Below are 12,684 nucleotides of genomic sequence, written 5' to 3'. Positions count from 1 at the left end.
TTTCCCAGCCAGGACCTTTGCCTTCGCAAATCTCACTGCCTGGGAGACTCCCACATGTCCAGGCTTCCCCACCATCACCACCTGAATGGCTGACTCCTACCTTTTTGACATCAGTGCCCATATCACCTCCCTAGAGGAGTTGCCCCGTTTCCCCAACACTCTGCTTTCAGGGTCCTTTAGGACCCCACCCTGTTTCTTCATAGCTCTTCTGCCCTGTAATCAGATTTTTTTTTCTTTGTTTATCGTCAATCTATTTCAAATTCACGCCTCTAACTGTAATGCAAACTAGGTAGGGACCTCATCTATTTTCTTCTACTGCTTCTTCCTGGAGTCTGGCACAGTCTCTGCCACTTAGTAGGTGCTCATTAAACAGTGGCTGTATCAAGGAATAGATTGTTATGCTTGAAACTGAAGTATAGCTTTGCCATTTGCTGAAAGCTGAGACCACTCAGTATTTCATATCATGTCACTTTCACTGAGAAGGACTGATATTTTTGGTTAACCAGTTCACAATTAAAGGGATCATTTCTAATAATTTTGGGGAAAACTATTGGAATTTCAGAGGATGTAACAACATGTAGCAGTGATTTATGGAAAAGGTGAGTTTTCAATTTCACATTTTCTCATTGGGCATATTTTAAATCATTTAATATTTTAATATATATTTTTTTGCCTAAAATTCTGGACAAGACAATGGAAAAAGAGTTTCGTGATTATATCTGTTATTTCCTTCCCTGCATCAGCAGTAGGAGTCTGTGACTCACATTGGGTTGTACAACAGCAGAGAAGGCATCCTCTGACCTTCGGGTCGCTTAAGCATTTAGACACCTGATGGCAATCTTTCATTAAATTTGGTATAGCAGCAGCCAATGCTGGCAGGTAGGAGAGAACACAATTTGTTTTTCTTCAGCAACCTTCATACCAAATATCTGAAAATGTTTCCCAGTGACAGACAAAACTGAGAGCTTAATGTTTTTCCAGATGAGCCTGGTGGCTTTCATCGAGGGAAAAATGATGTGGGTGGATGAGCTTAATGAAAAGTAGAGAAAAGAGGAAGGGAAAATGAAGTTTATGCATGGTCCAGATACATTTAGGGACTTGGGCAGACTACTTAGAGAGAGCGCAGGATGTGATGCTAATGGGCAGGAAACAAGTTCGGGGAGATTTATGTTGTGTTAAAATGCAATATAATCTGGTAAGCCAGTGTTCCCTTGCTTCTTCCTCCTTCCTTGGTTTCTCCCCACTGCTTTCCACTTGCCTCAGGCTGGGAATAAAAGATACAGTTTTGGTAGAAGGGTGGATATTTCTCCCCAGAAAGAGTAAAAAGGGCAAAATTGAATAGATAATCTTTCTCATGTCTCTCTGCCCATTCACCAGGTCAACATTTTCTGTGACCTTGATATTAGTTAAGAGCTATCTTTTATCAAGCACCTACTACGTGCTAGGACCTTGTACCTTAATTGCATTCGTCTTCACATAATGAAGAAACTAAAGCAGTGAAGGTTTAGTAACTTCCCCAAGTCATTTTGGCTGGTGGGTGGCCAAGTACTGATCTGAGTCTGAGACAAAAGCGTTCACCACCAAACATACGCTCTTCCTCTGTGCTCAGTACCCGGCATATCCCAACCACTCCCACAGCGTGAAATGCCATCTTGGGGCTGATTACTCCCTACTAAGTCTCAGTCTCAGCCTCTCCTGAGCAACACCTGTCCACTCAGCTGCCTAGGGCTGACCCCTGTCATGTATCCCACCTGTGATCACCAGTTCACTCAAGACTGAACTCTGTTTCACCTCACTCAAGTCCACCCACGTCAAGAAATAATGGCATGTCTACCCAGTCCAGATGCAAATACTCAGGAGTCACCTCTGAGTACCCCTCTCAACCCCTTGCCAATACTCACATGCAAATAGTCACAAAGTCCTGTCACTGTGGATTCCAAATGTATTATAAATCTAAACCCATGTCTTAGTCTCCACTAGCTTGGAGCAAGCCACCATCACTTGGACCACTATAATAGTTTTTTTTTAAATTCTTTGTTTTTATTGTGAAATAAAATGTACACATACATACACACATGTGCACATGCACACATATTTCATTTTATATAATAGAGGAGTCTAGAGGACTTAAAAGTGTTGTTTAAAAAATAATAACAAAATGACTTCCTTTTATCCACTAATCAGTTAAAAAAAATTTTTTTTAATGTTTATTATTTTTGAGAGAGAGAGACAGAGAGCAAGCAGGGAAGGGGCAGAGAGAGAGAGGGAGACACAGAATCGGAAGCAGGCTCCAGGCTCTGAGCTGTCAGTACAGAGCCCGATGCAGGGCTCGAACTCACAGACCGTGAGATCATGACCTGAGCTGTAGTTGGCCGCCCAACTGACTGAGCCACCCAGGCGCCCCTCCACTAATCAGTTTAAACCTTAGAATATCACCAAAATTTGTGAAGAGTCCTTGATTGCATTCATCCCCATCCCCAGAGAAAACCACCACCCTGCATGTTGTTAATGACCTCTTGCTTTGTGTAGTTTTGCCACTCATATAAATATCTCCAAATTATATTATGGTATGTTATAATTTTCTAGGTTCCAAAATGTAAACAAACAGAATTATAACATGTTTTATTGCAGCTTGCTCTGTTCCTCAGTATTAATATTTTTGATTATTGTAAAGATTATTATCTATACCAAGGGTTGGCAAACTATAGCTCATGTTCCAAATCTGGCCTACTGTCTGTTTATATAAATAAAGTTTTATTTAAAACTTTTATTTTTTTTTCAACGTTTTTTTATTTTTATTTTTGGGACAGAGAGAGACAGAGCATGAACGGGGGAGGGGCAGAGAGAGAGGGAGACACAGAATCGGAAACAGGCTCCAGGCTCTGAGCCATCAGCCCAGAGCCTGACACGGGGCTCGAACTCACGGACCGCGAGATCGTGACCTGGCTGAAGTCGGACGCTTAACCGACTGCGCCACCCAGGCGCCCCTATTTAAAACTTTTAAAATAAAGTTTTATTTAAAGCCATATTATCTATTGCTGCTTTCATGCTAAATGGCATTGAATAATTGCAAGTGATACCATATTGTCTGCAAAGCCTAAAATAGTTAATATCAGGCTCTTTGTGGAAAATGTTTGCTAACCCCTGCTGTGAAGAGATCTCTCCTGTGAGCATCGGGAGGCACGTACAAGAACGTTCACAACAACTTTGTTCATAAGAGTAAAACCCTTGAAACAATTCAAAGGTGAACAATAGGAGAAATAAATAACTGTACTGTGGTATATTTGTTCCATGAAATACAATACAACTATGATAATGAAGTAGCTACCTAAATCAACAAGAATAGAGCTAGAAACCATAATACTATGGTTTTCATGGCCCCATAGAAAATATTACGATTCCATTTGTTTAAATTTCAAAACCAAGCAAAACTATATTATGCATAAACATACATATGTGATAAAACTATAAAGAAAAAACAAGGGGATAATTAACAAATTACAGAATAGTGGTTTTCTTGGTAGGGGGTAGAGGCAGTCAAGGATGTATGTGTGTGTGTGCATGTGTGAGTGTGTGTGTGTGTATCTTATTCAAGTTTGTGATTTATCTTTCCTCTTATTTGAGAATTCTTCTGATGAACTAAAGTTTATAACTTCAATAGTCAGATTTATCATTCCTTTTTCTATAGGTTGTTTACCTCGTGTCTTATTTTAAAAATCTTCCCTTAAAAGTGAGAATGTTTTTCTACGTAATTTTTAAAGTTTTCAATATTTCTTTATACAAATTTCTGCATATGGTCTAAGGTACACAATTGTTTTTATTTCTTCCCATATAGATAACCAGTTTCCCCAGCACCTCTTGTTGGATAGTCCTCCCTTTTCTCATCAACCTGCAGCATCGACTCATTCATCAAATTTCCATATATGCAATGGGTCTGATTCTGGGCTCTCTACTCTGTGCCTCTGCTTTCACACTCTTTTTAACCAGGTCTCTCTAGTTTCGTATCCTGTTCAAATTATTCACCACCCAGATGCTGAGGTGATCTATAAAGTGTGTGTGTGTGTGTGTGTGTGTGTGTGTGTGTGTGCAGGTGGATGTATCTGTGTGGGTATATGTGTGCATGTGTTATTCAAGACTTCTCTGGAATTTATTTCTCCACTGTCATTTCTTAGTGCTTATAAACCTTCCCATATACATATTGTCACTTTCTCTTTCCATCTTCCCTATCTGTAAGATAAAGGAAATGAGGCTCAGAAAATTTAAAGGAACTTGTCATTGTCTGACACTGTGAAAAAGAAGCAGCATCTGGGTTCATACCTGCCTCTAGAATGTAGGATGCCTCGACTCAGTGTCTTTCTTGAAAATACTCTCATTCTTGTCTTTCTTTCTCCGTTATGTCAAGTATGTGGACACTTTTCCCTGAGTGTATTACTTCATCTGTGTTTAGGGTATTTTTGTTTTAGTTTCTTTCTTTCTTTCTTTCTTTCTTTCTTTCTTTCTTTCTTTCTTTCTTTCTTTCTTTCTTTTCTCTTCCTTCCCTCCCCTTCCCCTTCCCCCTCCCCCTTCTTTTCCCCTTTCTTCTTCTTCTTCTTCTTCTTCTTCTTCTTCTTCTTCTTCTTCTTCTGACATTATTAACACGTTCCTCCAACCATTCTGAGTGTCCCTCCTAATTTTTCTTTTCTTTTTCTGGGCATTTTGCACAAATTGGCTTTTCCAAGACTTTTGCTTCATTGTCAAGGAGTCGGCGTGTTTTTCCTTTTGTGTCTTGAGCTGCTTCTACTTCTTTATTTCAAGTTCCCTTCCCTTGTGCTCCAACCCCCAACAAAGCTTGTAATGTGTCCTCTTTTTATTTTCCCCCTCGTCTCTTGTGATGACTTGGCATGTTCACTTCTCAGATAAATTCAGACCTTCAGAGACTTTATAGTACATCCTCAAAGATAATGGCGTCCCAGTACCTAGCACTCACTACACATAATTCAAAATAAAAGATTTATTAACAAGGCAAATATATATTTCAAAATGAAACCAAATATAAATATATCCTTATATAAATATATAAGTATATAAATATATAAATATAAGTATAAATATAAATATAAATATATCCGCATGCTCTTCGTAGATTCTCTGACTCCCCCTTTTTTCCCTTTTCTCCCCCAAATGGTTGCCAATTTTCTTTGCCCAGTGGGAACCTGGCACTCTCCCTGCTTCCTGGGAGGTGTGGGGCGCTTCTTAACTTCAGTGTGGGCGGCCTTTCCGCCACTGACCTTCTCCCCCTCACTGCACTGTGCATGCTTCCCTTTGTCATTGTAAGTCATTGTAAGTTTCTCCGCGCAGGGATCCTTCCCTCGCCGTGTCAATGGTATTACTAACAACAATTGCAGATCCTTAATCACCAAGCACCAAACATTTCTTACCTGGACCCAAATTTTCCTCCTGGCTCCCACAACCCATTTTCCACACAGTAAAGAGGGTACCTTTAAACATGCAAAATGATTTAACCTCTTTTATGGCCTCCCTTTACATGTGCGATAAAATGTGACTCTAAGCCCCAGTTTACAATGCACTGCTCACAGCTCCAACTTCTTGTGCCACTCTCTTCATAACTCTCTGTGGTTGGCCTGAACAACATGCCCTGCCACAGGGCCTTTGCATTGGCTGTTCCCTCTATTTAGCAGGCCCTTTCCCTTGATTATAAGGGTCACTGACTCCTCTTCTTATTATTTAAGCGTCAGCTTCAGTGTTTTCTCCGTCAGAGTGACCTCTTCCTATTGCCCCTAAAAAAAATCCCCTGGCCTTCCCATCATGTCAAGTTATCTTAATGTTCTGAGTAATCCTCATTGCTATATGATTTTTCCTATTTGTTTGTTTATTATATATTTTGCCCCCACTAGAACATCAACTTCCAAAGGGCAAGGACCTTCTCTCTTCTTTACTATTGTTAAAAAGTTGTTTAGAATAGTACCTGACATACTGGCTGAATGAATAAATGGACCTGACAAATTCTTCTCTTGTCATTTCCTTTAATTCCACATATTTATTCTCTAGACTAGATCCTATAATAATCGGTATAAAATCATTCTAATGAAATCCATGAGTCTACATTATAACAGGTCACAGGTAAGAATCTCTTCTGTGTCTTGTTTCAATTTCTGAAAAGAATGATTATTTTTAACTTTGATCTACTAGTTTTCTCGTTTTAAAAAGTGACACTGCCTTCGCCCTGTTGGATAAATCAGAAAATCTGGGAAATATCCTCAATTCCTCTTTCTTCATTAAGGCCCACATTAAGTCCATCACCAATTCTACTGAACATGTTTAATTCGTGGATTTTCTTCTTTCCCATAGCTGCAACCCCAGCCCAGTCTCCCATTAATTCTTGTCTACGTTCCTGCAATAAACCCTTACTGGTTTTGCAAGCTTCGCTTTCCCACAATTTTTACCTAAACTATAATCAGAGAAATGTTTCTAAAATGCAAAAATAATGCCACTCTACTGACCAGCTCTTCAGTGCTCCCCCCCATTAGGATGAAGTCCCAAGTCCTTAAATGAAGTATGAGACACTACCTCCTTGGACACCTGCACCAGCTGCTGCTTTTTCTTCAGCTTGAATGGTTGTGTTGGCTCTTTCTCGTAGAGTGTTAGTCATTAAATGGGAAGCTCATTTGATCTTTAGAGCAATGCAGTGAGAAAGGCTAATGATGCCATTCCCCATTTCACAGGTGGAAGATCAAGGCCTATTGCATTGACATGTTTGGCCAATAGCAGAATAGATCCCTGAATTTCTCTTTCTTACTCAATCCACACATTTAGATGTTATCAAGTCCTGTTGATATCATTCCAATGTCCCACACAGTTAAGAACAGCTTTAGAAACCAAAATCTTCTGATTCCTTGACTGTCTTTAATTTCCCCCTCACTATCATATGACTTTTTTTTTTTCCTCTTCCGTGTGTCCCATCCATGACACCAAAAGTTCACTGTTCTGTGCTAACCAGGTCCTGGTTGCTTTTCAGGCACACAAAACATTTCTGTGTCCATAGAACTAGAAAACAGTGGGGAAAACTCGAGGAAAAGTTAAGTATTCTGCAGGATTAAGGATCTTATCCATGACTAATCATATTTCATTGACTATCTTGCCTTGTTTCAGGCACTATCTTAAGGGGATGAAAAGTACACAACAATCATTTTTATGTAAAATTGGTCAAGGGCTTTCAATGTTTCAGGCATATGTGTTTGGGCTTTTTCTGTACCTTATTCAATCCTTATAATGACTCTGTGATGTACTATTATTATCCCCATTTTATCGATGAGGGGACTTGGATATAGGAAGGTTAAAAAATTTGCCCACAGTCTCCCAGGAAGTGGAGGATGTCAGGTAGAGACAGACTGGCTAGGTTTGTCTCTACAATGTCTAATCATGACACTCCAGGGCTCTCAATGGAAATAGAATACAATCCCTCTTTATAAGAGTTTTACAGCTGGTGTGGAAGGGAGACCCATAAATACAAGACCGTGTGATAAGTATTATGACCCATCCAACATATCTTTCTGGTGACTGTGATCGAGTGGATATTTTGTGATGTGTTTTCATTTACATAGTACAGAGCAAGCAACATGAACGCATATGTTAGAGAGTTTTGCTAACTGTGTTACCATGGGAGAGTTATTTAACTTCTCATCACAGTTTCCTCATAAATAAAACATGGATATCAAATATCTATTTCAAAGTTTTACTGTTGGTGTTAAGTAAATTAATGTATATCAGATAGTCAGCACATAGTAGGCCAATATGAAAACTTTTAGGACTTTTAGGAGTATTTTTTTAAATGTTTATTTTTGAGAAAGAGAGAGAGAGAGAGAGAATGAATGGGCAGGAGAGAGGCAGAAAGAGAGGAAGAGAGAGAATCCCAAGCAGGCTCCAAACTATCAGTGCAGAGCCCAATGTGGAGCTTGAACACATGAACCATGAGATCATGACCTGAGCCAAAATCAAGAGTCAGATGCTCAACCTACTGAGCCATCCAGGTGCCCCATGACTTGTAGGAGTATTAATGGAAGAGCTGTGCATAACGTGAAAGATAAGCATGAAAGAACAAACTGTTAACCTAGCGTGAGGGAGAGGGGTGTTCTCCACAGCTCATGGAACACCTGAACTGGACTGGAAAGATGTCTAAAAATCATTTAGACTGAAAGATGTCCTATAACTTTATTCCTCCATTTCACTTTTTAGCATCCAGATTTTTCTCTGAGAACCACTCTTTCCTCAAAGTGTGTATGCTCCCTCCCATGAAGACCTGTTTACTGCTGATCGTCAGTCATCCTATTACCCCAACATGAGCCTCCCAGATATTGGAATGGACACTGCAGAAAACAGAGAAGAGAGATGGCATGAAAGCAGGCCATTGATAATGCCAGTGTCCATTGGTTCAATCAAATATGGATCCTGTCAACCTCTTGACTTTCCAATCTGTGAGCCAATACATCAGCTTCATTGTTAAAGCCCATTTAAGCTGAGTTTTCTGTTACTTACCATGGATCCCCTCCTAACTGCAGGGACTTCTAGACAGGAGGGCTGCATGTGCAAAGGCTCACCGAGAGAAAGGAGAGATCATAATGGGTTTAGAAATATTACATTGAGAAATGAGGCCAGAAGGTGGGTCAGTGCCAGCCTTTCAAGGGCATTGACTTCCATTTTAATGAGTTTGGACTCTAGCCTGTAGGCAGTGGGGAGCAACAGCTTTTGAGCAGAGAAGTGACATGATCAGATTTGCATTTTAGAAATATGACTCTGGCTGTGAAGTTGAGTTTGGATAGGAGCAGGAAAGTCTAAAGGCAAAGAAAAGAGTTAAGAGATGACTATGATGGAATGAAATAAAGATAACTATAGAAGGGATAGAGGGGCAAGGGCCTGGCATCATTTTCTTTCTATATCCACCTTATTATTACATACTTACTTTTATGGATTCTCCTTGGCTTTTAATTCTGGGCTCACAGATGCCTCCCCAGTCACATCGGCAGACTGGCAGACAGGGGACTCCTGCCCTCCAGGTGTGCTGCAGAGCCTTCAAAATCCAAGACATGAGGCTGAAGAGCCTTCTAATGTTTAATATTCCCTTGCTGTACTCATTCCTACATCATGGTTGTGCTCTTCAGCTGAATGTTAACAAATGGTACCAAAACTCCATGATGATCACAGACCCCGGATGAGGAAGCCATTTTAAATATCCTCTGAACTCATAGATGAGTCCCCAGCTCTTTCCCTTTCCGAGCAAGAGATACCTCAGCAGGGAGTACCAAAATACCGCCATAAAATTCATGTCTATTGCCTTTTTTTTCCCATATCAGAAAACCTCCAACTAGTTATCATGGAGTTCATTTTGCTTCCCACTCTTCTGAGATCTTTTCAATAAAAGAATGTTGGAATTGTATGGGAGCAGAGATAAACAGTTGGGAATTTGGTTTCTAAGTATATACTTAAAAAAAAAAAAAAAGAAGAAAACAACAACAACACAGGTCTTCATGTCCAGTTCTCTGGCACTAGGCTTTCATTTGCTGCATGCAATTTGGTGCAAGCCTGAATGGTCAATTAAACATCTGCTAATAGGACCAGGGAAGAGTTATAACTTCACGGTTCCATGAGTACATACCATCTAGACTAGTTTTGCTAGTGTCCTGCTGAACTACAAAGTTGTAGCTAGAATCACATGGGGGGAACCCCCAGGGATTTAGGCCAGAAAAGACCATTTCCAATCTTCTACATCCTCCACCACCACCATTCCTATGCTTTGCCGTGGATGGATGGGACAGTAATATAATTTTAAATGTCAAAATTATAAGTACTGGAAAAGACCTTAAAAATTATCTACTCTATACTTATTAGCTTATGACTTCAGTTGCTTTGGCTGAGGCTGAAGATAACGGAAACCACATCCCAAAGTGTGTGGCTAGAACCCATCACTGGGGACTTGCAATAATGGGGGTGTCTCAGTTCCCCATCTGTAAGATGGAAGTGATTATAGTATATACTTCTAAAGGCTGTTTGAGGATTAAGTAAATTAATATATTTTAAGCACATATATTAAGTGCCAAGATAAGTGTTACCTATTATGACGTGGCTTTTTGGAGACTCAGGTTTGCTGTGAAGTTACAGTGGGGATGGGCTGGCTGGCTGAATGCTCAACTGCTAGAACAAAGGCAAGCTTGCTGCACTGGGCAATAGGCACATAAGAGTTTGCCAGAGCAGGGGCACCTGGCTGGCTCAGTCAGTTAAGTCTCCGACTCCATTTCAGCTCAGGTCATGATTCCGGGGTGGTGGGATTAAGCCTCATGTGGGGCTCTGCGCTGAGCGTGGAGCCTGGTTAAGATTCTCTCTCTCTCTCTCTCTCTCTGTCTCTCTCTCTCTCTCTCTCTCTCTCTCTCTCTCTCTTCCTTTGCCCCTGTCCCCCATCACACACACACACACACACACACACACACACATACTCTCTCTCTCTCTCAAATAAAATGAAATGAAATAAAATAAAATAAAATAAAATAAAATAAAATAAAATAAAAAAGAGTTTGTCAGAGCACAGGAAGAATGTGTAGTTCCTAGGAATTCATGTGGCTACACACAAGAGAGGCCTGCATGGAATGGTCTTAGATCATGTCCAAAAGAGGTGAGCAGATCTAAGCAGAGAGCCGCTGGAGATGCTGCTGGACTCCCAGGACTGGAGGAAAGGAGTAAGAGTCAGCTAAAACAGAGACACAGTCACCTTGTCTATGAAATTGCAGGTGACCCCATGGTGATGGAAGGACATCAAATAACCCTTGAAAGCATCACAGAAGAGTCACTTGTGAACATCTGACAACTTCAGAAAAAGTCAATGATAAAATCAACAAGGTAGTGTCAGCTAATAAATGTCTTTCTCCCTTCACTCTCTTCTCTCATTTTCCTCGACATTGGGTTTGGGGGAAGCCATCAGAAACTTTGAATTGCAGAGCGCCTGGGTGGCTCAGTCCGTTAAGCGTCCGACTTCAGCTCAGGTCATGATCTCACTGTTCGTGAGCTCGAGCCCCGCGTCGGGCTCTGTGCTGGGAACTCGGAGCCTGGAGCCTGCTTTGGATTCTGTGTCTCCCTCTCTCTCTCTGCACCTCCCCTCCCCTGCTCTCTCTCTTTCTCTCTCTCTCTCTCCTTCAAAAATAATAAATAAACATTAAAAAATTTAAAAAAAAAAAGAAGCTTTGAATTGCAAATTGCGGAAGACTGAAAAAAGGCTGGGAAAGGGATGAGGTCAGTCTAACACCTTCTGACCAAAGGTTTTGGTTTCTTTCTTTCTTTCTTTCTTTCTTTCTTTCTTTCAGAGCAGTCTGAGCTGGAGGAGAGAGAGAAGCTTTCATTTCAATTGAAATATACTTTTACATGGAACTACACATTTTAATCACTGAATTGAAGCAATGTTTTGTGACTCACAGGGACAAGAAAAAACTCTTTGTTATACTGAAGGATGACGAGAAAAACCAAGAATCCGGCAGAAGTTCCTGGCAAAACTAGCAGCATGAGAACAGTTTTAAAGGGACAAAGGAGACAGAGTAGGATTACTTTGTGATTGCGAACTGTGAGTTGTGCCTGTACAACATAATAGATACACAATTAGCAAATATTTATCGAATGCTACTACATGCCAGGCACTGCACGGGATATAGCAATGAACAAAGACAAATCTTTACTATCTTGGAAATTAGATTCTGCAGGGGAAAATGGATGACAAACCAATAAAGAATTGATTGCATAAATAGTAGGTCTGGGGTGGGGTAAGGGCTAGTAAGAAAACATGGGATAAAATAAATGAGGAGGGGGAAACACGACAGTGGCCTCTCAAGGAAGTTCTTTTCTGATTACTTCTATTTTTTCAGTGCACTTGGAAGTGACTTCTTTGGGGGGAGTGAGGAGGAGGCAGGGGGTGCTGGAATTTTAAAGGGAAGATATGAAATTCTCACCTAGAATCATGGGAGAGAAAACAGATTGGGAATGGTAGGAAGATTGTCAGGCAGGTTCAAAGACCCTCCTGAGGGCCGTAGTAATGGTTTTGAGTGACGTGGATGAGCCCCCATTTGTGTATGGCTTTTTTTTTTCCATCTAAGTTCACGTACCCTGGTGCAGGCACAGAGAAAGTGGAAAATTAAATTAATCAGGGAATCACGATGAAGGAAGAGAGAGGAAGGGATGTTAGCCTATTTGCAAGGAGCCATGGAGTCCAAGTTGGGTATGGAATGAGATGAGAACAAGAGAAGAGTGAGTGCTGGCAATGAGGTTTATAGACCCTGTGGGGTTTATTAATGTTGAGTCAGGACACAAGAGTGAGTGAGCTGTACAAAATGGGGGTGTGGTATGAAGTGAAGATACTTAAAATGGAGATTAGATTATGGTGATGAAAAAGTTCAGGAAATGTCTGGAGGACTGGTTGGCTGATGTTGAGTAGACAGCATCATGGAGGGAGGAGATCAAGAAGCTTCCCACCAAGGGGCCAGAGTGATAAAAGAAGGGTTCCCATGGATATTACAGCTCGCCAAGAATCGTGACAGAATTAATACTAGAGAGTAATAATGAGCCAGGTGCTACATTTAGTAAGAAATGAGGAGTGACTAAGGGCTAGGTTAAGAAGGAGGGTGGTGCTGGTAGGTATAGTCTAATTGAGTTAAG

General features: G+C 40.7%; 1 long non-coding RNA gene across 1 annotated transcript; it reads left to right on the top strand.

The window, feature by feature from the left end:
- The first annotated feature begins 10,584 nt into the window (after positions 1 to 10,584).
- Positions 10,585 to 11,414, top strand: LOC147582080 (uncharacterized). The gene is made up of 2 exons (XR_015249841.1): positions 10,585 to 10,884; positions 11,346 to 11,414. It is a non-coding gene; the product is annotated as an uncharacterized LOC147582080 (long non-coding RNA).
- Positions 11,415 to 12,684: the final 1,270 nt, after the last annotated feature.

This window comes from Puma concolor, chromosome B1 (genome assembly GCF_028749965.1).
Source record: "Puma concolor isolate L17-30 chromosome B1, mPumCon1.1.hap2, whole genome shotgun sequence".
Taxonomy (NCBI): domain Eukaryota; kingdom Metazoa; phylum Chordata; class Mammalia; order Carnivora; family Felidae; genus Puma; species Puma concolor.
The sequence above is the reverse complement of the archived record's forward strand: the minus strand, read 5'-3'. Positions and strand labels throughout refer to the sequence as shown.